Genomic DNA, 13,211 nt, shown 5'->3' on the forward strand with positions numbered 1-13,211 from the left:
GCTGCCCTGGCTTTCCAAGAAGTGCACACATCTTCTAAGGGTGCACCCATCTGAGGAAGTTCAGGACTTCTGAGCACTAACGAGCTGCAGCCTCCAACTCGCTTGATATGTTTGCTGTCACTTTCTTTTCTGGTGATGTTGGGGAAGGGAAAAGTCACACAGTCTGTCAGTCTTGTCTGCTCCCATGAAACCAGGCAAGTTCTATTACTTTCCTCACGGAGACTGACAGCTGTGCCATCTCTTCCATCACCATAGAGACTCCTTCCCAGGTCAGGAATTGGGCCAGCAGGATTTGGCTGTAACTCTCTGCTTTCAAGGAGGGCTTGCAGGACAGGAGTGAGAGTGAGAAGGAAGGAGGGAGGCTCACTCCACAATGAGGGAGCAAAAGCATTATCCTTCCTGTGATCTAGGGTCTCTCAACCTCAGCACTAAGGACACTTCGGGTCAGATAACGTTTTGTCATCGGGGCGGTCCTGTATGTTGCAGGATGGTTCAAGCACGCCTGGCCTCCATCTACTGGATGCCAGTAGCCACACCCAATCGTGACAACCAGAAATGTCTTCAGCCTTTGACAAATGCCCTCCAGGGGGCCAAAATCACCCCCGGTGGAGGACCACTGATGGAATCCCTTCAAACAGTTGTAGGAATCTCTGTGGTGGTCTGCAGTGTTCTTTCAGGGGGAAGCACAGGCCTGTCTTATTGGGAAGGGACAGTTGTAGGTAAGTACAAGGTGGTTGTGGGGAGTTAGGGGAGCTAAAGACTTAAAAACACCGGACTTCCAGGGATTTTAAAAGACCTAGAGTGAAAAGCAGTTTCAATCGATGCAGGATGTTCCAGTCCTAAATGTTAGAATTAATCAGGTTCTAGTGATCACATTACCCAGGGATTGCTGTTTGCTGGCTCATGGGTAGGGTAACTTCCGTCCCTGTCTGCCCAGGACAATTCAAGTTAAAGCCTATTTTCAGGGCATAATGAGTAATAATATCGCCCCCTTTATTCTATGAGGTGCTCCTGTTGAGACAACAAATTATATAATCATCCTCCCATGGGCCAAGTGCAGCCCAGCACTGTGTGTGTGGACAACCCAAGTATGAATTCCGGGACCTTCAGGCGGAGCACACACTTTGATTCCCTCAGTCCTCCCTGCTCCTTATTGTCTTCTCTGCATTTTCTGTGTTTCAGCATCTCTAAAATGCACATTTTCCCCTCCCCACCCACATCTCAACGTCTCTGACTCCATCTCAAAATGGATGGCTTCTTAAAATTGTCATTAGCCAAGAGGCCGTTGTGCTGGGCTTGTTGTCATTGCACCTTCCAGCTTGGTTACAGTTACTAGTATTTTCAGTCCAGTTGACTTATATACCTTTTTGATAACTCACATGCCATTAAGAATTCACTGTGATTTGGCATTGAAAGACGAAATGATTGTGCATGCGGGAAGGGCATACACTTGATAGCATAAAGCAAGTATTTATCAGAGTAACAAACTTGATTTATGAATATGTTTCTTGCAAAGCCACAAGCAGGATATAAGAAAGGAAGAGAGTTCCTGAGGCATTCTAAGGTAGGAAACATTGGGTCATTTTTAATTGACAGTGGTTTTTCTCTCTTGCTAATACATAAAATAACCTTGGATTCATTGAAATACAGTGGGTCACCTGACTGGCCCCTGAGATGTTTGAATTGGGGACCCTCAGTGGTTCTCACACTTTGTCATGCATAGAAGTGATGTGGGGAATTAACTGTAGATATCCAGATCCCACCTACAAAGAGAGTGGTTTGTAAGTCAGGGGTGGATCTTGGCATCTAAACTTGTCAAGATTTATTTATTTGAGAGAGAGAGGGAGTGGTGGAGGAGCAGAGGGAGAGAGAGAATCCTCAAGGAGACTCCCTGCTGAGCACAGAGCCCAATGTGGGGCTCAATCCCATGACCCTGAGATCACAACCTGAGCCAAAGTGAAGAGTTGGATGCTTAACCGACTGAGCCACCCAGGCGCCCCTCAACTTTTAATAAGTATCTCAGGAGATTCTGATACATGTGCTCCATAAGCCACCCTTCTAGACACACTGATATGGTCACCCCCTTTATTCCACTCTGGAGGAATCTGAGGTTCAGAGAGGGAAAGGAAGGGGTCTGTTCATATACAGTGATTGGGTGAGCTGGAACTGAAGTGGTATTTCCCAAGTTACCTGTAAACAAATAAATTCATGAGTCTGTATTATAAACATCTCTGGGGCTCTTCTTGGCCCTTTCTTCTGGAAAGGAGACAGGATCAGGATTTGAGCCTATATCCAGGGTGGGTAGGTTTTCCTCTTTTCCTACTTAGCCATCACTATGGGAGATGCAAGGAGGGGTCTTTGTGGTCCTGTAGCTTAGTTAATTGCCAAGGAGACAACAGTAAGACACTTAGGACCATAGGTGAGCAGACCAAATCTGTGGATCAGTGATGGAAGGAGCATGCAGAGTAGAAGGCTTTGGGAGTGGACTCCAGCCATGGCCAGCCAGGTCCAGGACAGGCTGAAAAGTCCTCCGAGAAGGTAGGCTGTGAGCTCCACCTGGAACCGTGGGTGAGATGTACCACAGCAGAGGGCAGGTGGAGGCATTTCAGGTGAAGGTAAAATGACCAGACAGGTTATTCCATCTTCCCGCAGGTCTTGGCAGGTCCTTAGAAGGTGATAAGAATAAAATCTGGAGGTCTGGCTTGAAAGCCAGGTCAAGACGGATCAAAAAGTTAGCATTGTCAAAAGCTTCAGGCCCATTCTTACCTCTAGACAACCCCTGGTGATCCCAAGTCATTAATCCACCCGGAGGCCTATCCTGACCTGAGTTCCCTTGCTTTGAAGTGTGCTGTCCTCGGCAGCATGAGGAAATAATTTGCTGCCTGCTTCAATGAACCATCAGGAGAGCCAGCAGACCTAATGACATGTGAGAATATTAACCTCCTACCACGAAGAGCTGTGAATCTTGAGCGGCAGTCTATAATTCACCCTGGGCTCCTGAGCCAGACCTCTCCAGCTTTCTCTCTCACTCACTTTCTCACTTACATCCGGAGAGAGAAGGAGAGACCTGCTCATAAAACTTTATATTCTCCAATAGTGTGAGCTTCACTGAGCTGCTTAGTAATGAGTGACTTTCCTTTCGCAGTCATGGAAAAATGTATACCCTCAAAGGCGGGGTGGGGGGGGGCATTTTTAATGTTGCATTTTGCATAGGATTCTTTCTCCTAACACTGGGAAATGCATGGTATCATGGAAAGTGACCATTAAAATGCTTGGATAACCAAACTTCTTTGTAATTCTATACTTTGTCTTAAAAATCAAAGGAAAAAATGGAGGTTAGGGCTCTAATCTTAGGACATTTGGATATTAGATGGGACCTTAGAGATCTTTTATGGTCACTTGAAGGCAGAAGGAGCACTTAAACCTCATTGTGTTTTAACTGTGTTTTTGCCCTTGTTTCATGAGATCGTTGGCCCCTTGAGGACAGGATAATATCTTTTTTTTTTTTAAGATTTTATTTATTTATTTAACACAGAGAGACACAGTGAGAGAGGGAACACAAGCTGGGGGAGTGGGAGAGGGAGAAGCAGGCTTCCCGCTGAGCAGGGAGCCCAATGCGGGGCTCGATCCCAGGACCCTGAGATCATGACCTGAGCCGAAGGCAGAAGCTTAACCATCTGAGCCACCCAGGCGCCCCGAGGACAGGATAATATCTTAATTGTATTTGCCCTCCTAGGCCTAACAGAGTGTCTGAGCCATACAACCCCTCAAATAATGTCAGTGAAAAGATGGAGCAAATCGTCTACTCCAAGTCCAAGTTTTGCATATGAAAAAAAAAGAGTGAACCAACAAGGTCCACAAGGTAATTTAATTTTGGGCATAGCTAGACTTTTCCTAGGGCTAAAATGAGCCTCTTTTCTCCTGTTTGCCCCTGGTTAGATTGACTCTGCTCTAGGCACCAGAATGCCATCATGGTGTTTTCATTAAGCAATGTGTCGTTCTGATGGAAACTATCTAGTAAACTTGGTGAAGCCAAGGGGACCCAAACTGGGGTATAAACATGGAAATGGGAAATGAGCTACCTGGGAGATAGGAGGTGTCCAAGACTTTCAGGCGTGGCCCCCTGGAGGAGAGCATCTAGCAAAGTAGGAGTTCTTGAGCCAGGAGAGTATTCCTCACTTTGCTAGAAAATCCTAGCCCATCAGGCTCCACACAGGTGGGAGCAGACTTGTTTCATTCACCCTAGGCCTGGATAAGGGGTGCTCAGTAAATACTCATTGAAGGACGAGTAAATGAATGAATGAATAATCCATTCTGTACTTATTAAGGTACTTTTCTGTTTAGCCAGGCCATTTAATTTGTGTATCTCAAGTGTCTCTGCACAATACTGGGCACATAAAGGCTTTATGATGATTTATAGATGTAACAAAATCAATTTCTTCCTCTGCTGACTTGGCTAGCACAAAGAGTAGAAAAACCAGTGGTTAGTGTCCACTCTGGATATATGTAATTTTCAGTCTTTCTGGTCTCTCCAAATTGTTCTTCTCTTCCTTCTGCCATTTTCTTCTTTTTAAAATTAATTTTACTAAAACCAGTCAAATTAAAACTCCTTCTGTCCAGGGCATCTCAAGGTCCATTCATTATGGCTTCTTATCTTGGCAGACGATCGGCATGGAAAGGCAGCTTGGCCATTATGCACATAGAAAGCCCATCACTTCCCTACCAATGGCCAATTCATCAAACATTTATCTTTTGCCCTCTGAGCACTGTGTCACTTAGCCTGTCACTCCCTAGTCTCGGATGCTAGGAAAGATGGAAAAAAAAAATGCAGGGGGCAGAGGGAGAATTTTTTCTCCCCTAACTTTTCCCTCCCAGAATATTTTGTTAATCAGATTTCATACTTGAGACTTGAAACTCTTCCCCTCCCCCTGCTACCCTCCAACCTCCATCTTTTTGGCCATGTGAAGATTGAGGATGGCCAGCTACATTTATGCTCAACTTTTTACTGAGTGATGGCATAACTAAGGTAAGGATAAAACTTTGGCTTGATTTGGGAGTTTTTTTCCTGCAAACCACTTTAGAGCAGAGAATGTTAGCACATGAGCAGACATCTAAGATAACTGAGTCCAGCCTCCCCAGTTTACAAAAGAGTTAAGTGAGGCCCAGAGCAGGGCAAGGATTTTGACTGCAGGAAGGTAGTGACCAGGGCAAGAATCAGGGTCCCTGGTTATTCTTCAGACAGAGGTTCTCATAAGCTGGCATTTCCTTATGTTGTCCGATGATCCTGAATATATGTTAGTCTGTCTTTAAGAGCTTTAGCTACATGCTTCTTTATCTGAGGTTAACTAATTACCTCTTTTGAAAATAAAATACACACTTTTTTTATTTTTCAAAAGCAATCTTTTAAATATCAAAAATCCTGATCTACCTAGGCTTGCTTTGAGATACCTTATCTCATGTCCTCCCTATTCCAATAACTGCAAAGTGCGTAGGTCAGGGATTTTTCTCCCACTATAATAGATGAGAAAATTACATCTGGAACTTGAAAACAGAGATCATGCGCCCAGATTCAGTGGTCTTACTTTGTGTGTCTATTTACCACATTTGTGTTTGGCTTCAGTGAGTTGACAAGGTAGTCTTCATTCAAACACCACATTCTTTGTGAAAACCCCACCATGGCATTCTACCCCCAAGAGCAGCAGTCAAGTAACCAAAGAGGCAGAATGGGGATGAAAGAACCTTCGTTGAGTCTGAGGAAAATCTCTTGTTCATCCTGCTGCACATCTGCAAGCATTTGATCTGTCTTTTTTGTCCCTAAAACTGTTACTTCTGCTAGGTCTGGGTCTTTGGGGCCGGAATGTGCCATTATATGAAATGGAGTGCAAACCTAACAAAGTTCTTCTTTGAAAGGTTTTGCAAAGCACAGAGGTAGGGCTGTTTGGAAAGAAGGGAAATGGCTCCAGTTGTGAGCCACTTTTGGAGGTCACCATATCACCCAGGCCCTTCTTTCCTTCAGGAGATATAAAGCTATCTTGTAGTCTGGGACAGAAAACATGTTTTCACCTTTTTCAGCCAACTGGGACCTCACAGAATCAGTAGTTGGCATATTCTTGCTGGTGTTCCTGGCCTGATTCCATTCCAGGGGGCCCTGCCCATGGGGAGCTGGTCTTTGGGCAAGTATTTGATTAGGGCCCCTCTGGGTCCCTAAGGCCTTGAGGCACAGCCATATAAATGTCTCCCTTTCTGGTTGGTTTGCAATGAGTAGACACCATCTGTTGAATTAAAAATTCCCTTTATGGAGGGTGGTGAAAGGCTTGTGTGGAAGAGACACTGTTATCTTTCAAGCAAACAGTTCATGAGGTTGAAGAGCTGTGTTCTTGGCCCAACATATGTTTGCCCAATGGCTGTGGGCGCCTCCCCCACCAGGCGCTGAATTCCACCCCATGGCGACGTGCACACATACCGCGGCTGCAGCACACCATGTCCACTCCCTTACGTCTCTCTAGTAAAGAAAACCCCCATTTATAGAACCCGCCAAACAAACTCACTCTTAGACTCTTAAAAACAAACAAGATCCCGAGGCCACAGGCTCCATGCTTGCATGTGTGGTTTTGTAAAATCTCAAGCCGTGAATCAAAATAATTTTAGAGACATAGTCAAAGCCCAGACCAAACCCTATCACCAGGGTGGGAGAAATGCAGGAAAGATTCACTGAGAGGCATGGAGGACAGCCAGATGGACAGAGTGATGGCAACAAGATATGGAGGCATCCAGCATGTTCCTAGGGAAGGTACCTCGTTCTCACCTCTGTCCGTAGGGACTCACTTGCTGAAATAACTTAAGGACAAACAGGGGAGGTGTGCGCCGAAAATGGTGACCCTGGCCCCCTCATTTCTTTCCTCTCCACTTCTAGAGCCCATTTTGCCCACACTGCTTAATAATGTGCAGTCCTCTGATTTCTCCTCCTCAGTTCAAGTCCAACTTTTTTCTCTGTTCCCATAGATGATAAATCCACGGGGAGCAGGCGCTGAGACTTGTGCATCCTTTGTAGCCCCAGATGTAGGCACTCACTGAGAACCTGCCATACCGGAAGTGCATATCACACACATGCTTTTTTGTGCTAGGTTAGCTTTTTGAAATGGCAACTGCTTGAATGCCAGGATTAGTTATCTCTTCCTCTTAGGTGCCTTTGCCACCAAATTTGGCATAAAGTATAAGAAGATGCTCACAGAATTAGAATTCAATTGGATTGAGACTTTGCTCAAGCCCACTTCCTTTTTGAAACCTTCCCTAACCCTCCCCCTCCTTGGAGTATTGTTGATCATCCCAATCGAACCCATTACACTGCACTATCTGATAACTCCTTCCCTGCCTATATCCGTTGCTTAAAGTCGGGGAGCATGCCGCAGTCCTCTTTGCAGCCCCAGAGACTAACAAAGTACTGGGCACAGGATTGGCACTCAATACCTTTTTGTGAATGAATGAATGAAGTGAAATGAATGAATGAGCTATAGAGGTACATGCCAACTGGAGACTGTTACCTGGTGAATTTCAACCCATCTCTCTACCTAAAGCATACTTCACCTCATGAAGTGCCCCCATTAAAATAAATAAATAAATAAATAAATAAATAAATAAATAAAATAAGAATTAGTTCTTCAGGGGATTATACTAGGAGGGTCAGGAGGGAGTGTAGAAAAAAGACAAAGGAATTTGAAGACCATCTCATTTGATCAGTATGATTGAGGACATACAAGGAATGGATCACAAAGCTATACACAGTGTTTGGATAAAGGATGTGGCAGTGGTGAATTTCCATTTCCAGATCTCAACTAGAAATTATTTACAGGTGCATTAGCATAGTTCAGTTGAGGGAGCACTGCACTATATGTCCAAAGGTTCTAAACATGGCTTGGATACTATATATGCTTTCAGGTAAGCCACTTTACCTCTATAGTCATTAGTTACCTTCTGTGGAGGATGGAGCACCCTAAAACTTCCCTGGAATTCAAAGTCTATGAGTCTATGAAGAAGACCGTGACAGGTTATATTTTAGAACTGCAGCTTTGACATCTAGTTTACAGGCTATAAGAGGCCAGTGTGTGACATGTGCCTTTTAATTATGGAGGTATCCCCATAGTTAAGGAAGCATTAAAGAGGCTTTACAAAGTCCAAGTGAGAGGATCAGAAAAAGGCACAGATTTTAGTGTGATAGAGAATGACAGAGCTAGAACTCTCTGCTGCCCTATTTCCACGAGGCTGTCTGGCAGGGAAGAAGCAGCTCTTGGCAGTCTTTGTAAACCTTACTGACAAAGGAAGGAGCTCCAGTTTGATAGGCACAGAATCTGGTAGAATATTAGAGTCACCAAATCTCATCTTCCATGCAGAAATCTCTTTTAAACATTCTCCATAACTCTAGCCTCTGATCAAGTACATATACTCAGAAGGCAGCTCAATCCTTTGGTGAACAGCTCTCTGTTTTTGTAAGTTTTTAAAAATTGATTCAAGACCTCTCCTTCCAACTTGTATTATTTTCTCCAAATAGTTTCTGATTCTGCCTTCTAGAATGCCAGAGACTAAGTACTTTGAAACAATGAAGTCTCTTCTGCTTTTGGTTAAATAATTTTGACTGTCTCCATCACTGTTTCTTAACACCCTTCACCAGCTGGTTGGTCTCTTTCTATGGTATTTCTGAGTACTGATGCCCCTTTGAGTCTGGCATTCAGAATTGAAACAAAGCTCCAAGTGGAGTCACTTAAGGGCCAGTAGAGTAGGATCAGATTCTCTTCTGTGGAGGCAGCCCCACTCTGCTGATTCATATCTCCTTTATACACACTTTTTTTATCCAAGGCTCCCCCATCTCGTGTTTGGGGAGTTATTTTATTTAAAGTAATAGTTACTGGAGTTTTTTTTTCTAATTATAAAATACTTATCACAGAAAATCTAGTAACTAGTGAAAACATTAAAAGAGAAGAAAAACACCCTATAAATAACCATTACTCAGGAGTTAGTGGTGTATATCTGGGATCACTGTATCAGTATGCAGATATATAAATACATGTATGGATTGAGGTGTACATGTGTATGTATATAACTGTCATAAAGTCCCTATGTACAAGATTGTATATTAACAGTCGTTTATGAACTAGAAACATCAGACTACTTTAATGACTCTTAACCATCACCATGGAAAACATGGTGCAAATTAAAATTTGTGCCGGGAATGGAGGGGAGACATAGGTGACTTAATTTTCATGCATGAGATTATATATGCATGTGTTATATGTATTATAACTTTAGGTACTTAAATAGATGGCATGACAATTTTACTGGGTCAATAGATATATGTCTATAATATCATTTTTAACTATGGCATGGTATTTCATTATACGGATATATTGAGCTTTCTGTAATCATTTATCATTGGGCATATAAGCATGTTTACATTGTTACTATAAATAATGCTATAGTGAACATACTTAAACCATGAACACTTCTTTGATATTTATTGAATAAATTATTGGACTTACTGGATGAAAGGTGATCATTTTTAAGACTTCTTTTTCTTTTTCTTTTTTTTTTTTCATTTCTAAGGCTTTTAATATAAATTGCCATCCAGAAAGGGTATAACAGTTTCACTCTTCCATTAGTATTGTGTTGGTCTGTTACTTCAACAAGACTGTGCTAACATTTAAGGAAACAATGTATTTGCTCGTTAAATGAAAATATCTTGTTTAATTTGAATGTTTGAGACTCCCAATGAAGATGAAATATTACCCCACCTTTCCATTATTGACCATATACATTCCTTGTGTATTTTCTTTCCATGTCTTTTGTTTTTCTCTTAGGACTTTCAGCTTTCCCTTGATGCTTTTCAAAAGCTCTTTTAATTTTAAGGATGTTAAATCTTAGATTGTTAGAGAGATTGCAAAGGTTTTCCCCAATTTACATCTGCCTTTTAATTTTTTCTTCAAATAGGTATTTTGGGGTAGTTGGGCTTTAAATCTATATTCGGGTCTTTACATTAAATAATGGGAAGTTTCATCTTGTTGGGCTGAAACAATGGGTTGATTTCAACAGGATCATTTTGGATCCTACTGTATCTTCTTGAATAGCTTTCTTGGGTCTTGGACTCCATAAATGTGATGAACATGTCCTTAACCAAGTCATTGGCAAAAAAGAGGAACAAAGTCCCCAGAACCTTTCCCCGGAGCAAGCCGGGCCATTAATTGGTATTCTTCAGGTATATTTTTGAACCAGTTATGACTCTACCTGAAGTTGTCATTTTCTAGCTCACTTTTTGCTCTCGTGTCACAAGGATATCATTGGAATCATTTCAAAGCCTTTTTGAAATCTGGATACAATATATATCTTTATTCCTAGTCAACTGTCCACATTAGTAGCTGGTCTCACAGAACTTGTTCTTAATGTACAGAAACTGCCTGTTTGATACTCAATGCTATATTAAATTTGTATGTCTATATCTCCTGTTTCATTTCACAAAGGATTTGAACTAGCTTATTTAGAACTAATAAAAAAATTTAAAAAACCCAAAAAAAATATAGATAAATAAAATATAAATGTTGTAAAAAAAAAAAAAGCCTCAACTGTGATGTTAGAAAGCAGATATAGAAACTATGGGGTGTTACCTTCTTACATCTGAGTCACAATTTATCTCTGAGCTTCCTGGTAGTAAAAGTAAAAAGGGTAACATGACCAGAAACATGATTTACATTGTCCTAAGGCAAACAAATACCAGTTCCTGACTGGAATATCATAAGTCTATGAATTTATGAATCCAAAGTGTGAAGAATCTTATTTCACTTTTCAAATAACTGCAACTGTGGTACCCAGTTCTGGGCTTCTAGCCCCTTATGCATTCTCCATAATTCTTTAGGGATCATATGTAACCGTTTTTTTAGTATTATTTAGGTATGGTGCGTGACGGCCTCAGACTTGAACCTGCTTAGAGTTAACAAACACCTAGTCAACTACCTTGGATTTTTGGCTGGTCTTGGACTCGTATGCTAGTGTTGAATTGTATTCTGTGCAGCTCAGGAATCTTCCATCCTGACAGGGAACTTAGTAGGGCTTTGGGGTGACTTTGACAAATTCCATATGATATACAGTTGTATGATGTCACTCTACAGGGTCTTACATAGCCATGAGCCTCTTTCACATTCATCTGTTTTAGACACGTTCATCCCCTATTAATATACTTACCATACACACTAGGTGATTTATATTATTAGTTGGACATCTATCCCTGGCTCAGTGACCTGAGTGACAGAAAATTATGTAGAAAATATATAGATCCAGCTGTACATATAGTACTATGTCTAGTAATATACTGTAGTATATACTATATAATATATAATATGCTCTCTCTAGTAATATACTATGGATATATATAACCACTTACGTGGGCTATAAAAAGAATTTTATGACAAAGAAAGAATATCTCTCATGTGGTTGGATTAATGGTATTTTCTGAAATGCTGCCCCTGGGTCATTTTCTGGGACATAAGCAGTCATATCACAGTTGTCCCATTCTTTTTTCTTCCTTCATCCTGCTGCATATAACTCTGTGTTGCCTGTCCCGTCCTTATAGCTTTGGTCATGGCCTCTGTTGGTCAGTCAGTTTGCGCACATTTGCCAAGGACCTGCTGTGTGCCAGGCTCCGCACTTGGCATGGGCGGGGCTCATAAGAGAGGTACGAGAGTTGGTGTTCTGCTCTCAAGGGTGATATTTAAATTATTTAACAGATACACTAATCAGTCAGAAAGATCCTGGCTGGAGCAGGGTCCTTAGAGGCTCCATGCTGTGGCGGGCATTAACCACTCAGTTGCTGGGTTGCAGAAAGGTCTGGGGATTCCAAGGAGGGGCCAGGGTAACAGGAGGAGCACTCAGGATACTCAGAGCTGCAATTATTTCCAAGTGGTAAAGAAGTATTTAAATAGGGGTGCCTGGGTGGCTCAGTCAGTTGAGTATCTGCCTTCAGCTCAGGTCATGATCCTAGGGTCCGGGGATCGAGCCCCGCATCGGGCTCCCTGCTCAGCGGGGAGCCTGCTTCTCCCTCTCCCACTCCCACTGCTTGTGTTTCCTCTCTCGCTGTCTCTTCTCTCTGTCAAATAAATAAATAAAATGTTCATTTTTTAAAAAAGAAGTGATTAAATCGTTTAATAACCATTTCTGGTGTCTAGGTGCAGACTCACTGGATGTCACTTCTGCCTGGTCATAGATGCTGGCCTCAGGGTGAATAGAGGGAGTCATTCTGGACTCTGAAGGAATGGGAACGTAGGGATTGCCCTCCTACGTTCCTAGGGATTGCCCTGAGGCCTGCTCTTTGTCCTGCCCTTGGGATCCTACTGTCAGCTTTTCTCTGAGCAGCTCCTAGGCTCCGGGCTGAGCAGTAGTCCGTTGACAAAGGGGTATTGAGCCCTCACTGTGCATTTGACAACTTTCCAGGTATTATGGAAGTTCCTTGAGATCCCTTTTTGTTAGGGCCCCGGGCAGATGGAAGTCATCCTGAAAGACCATTACAGAGCAGGCTCTGGCCATTGCTGGCAGGTCTACAGGACTAGCCAGTGTGGTGAATGGCAGACAGACAGAGTAGGTCCTCTTGAATTTCCATAGCCTCCCCATTTTATCAGTTATAAAAATATGGATATGGATACCTGGATAGATATAGTAGAGGGGGTAGGTAAAGATATTAGTTCACATCTTATTTTCTTAATTGGTTTGAGAACATCCTGACCTTTGGTTCTGGGTTTGAGGCCAGCTATGGTTCCACAGAGAGAGACATGTCTTCTTAGGATCTGTGGTTAACTGTGTCCGCCTTCCTTGCCTGTGTCATGCTAGGCAGAAGCATCATCCTTGGAATAGGCTGAGAGCTGAGAAAAGAGGGATCTGATTTTTACCACAGCTTATACCCCAGGAATAAGATTGGCAGTTCTTGAATGGAGGGAGTTGTCCTGGAGGTGTCCTCTGGTGATTTTTCTGGCTGGGTTTTTGCTGGGTAAAGGGCAGGAAGGGGTTGCTATGGTTTTGTAGCTCATCTGTCCCAAAGCTACCGGCTCTGCTTTGGTCCTGGCCCTTCTCCTTCCCCATTCTGACAAGTGGCTAACTTTTGGGAATAGAATGAAGGCCGCTGAGTGTGAGCCCACCCAGGAGCAGAAGAGTTTGGGGTTCAAGCAGCCACCCCTTTGTGG

At 42.7% G+C, this 13,211-nt stretch overlaps 1 protein-coding gene across 2 annotated transcripts in view; it reads left to right on the top strand.

Annotated features, from left to right (window-relative positions):
* Positions 1–13,211, top strand: part of LRMDA (leucine rich melanocyte differentiation associated) — a 1,059,156-nt gene that overhangs the window by 563,142 nt on the left and 482,803 nt on the right. The gene's annotated exons all lie outside the window — the stretch shown is intronic.

The sequence above is a fragment of the Neomonachus schauinslandi genome, chromosome 6 (genome assembly GCF_002201575.2).
Source record: "Neomonachus schauinslandi chromosome 6, ASM220157v2, whole genome shotgun sequence".
Classification (NCBI taxonomy): domain Eukaryota; kingdom Metazoa; phylum Chordata; class Mammalia; order Carnivora; family Phocidae; genus Neomonachus; species Neomonachus schauinslandi.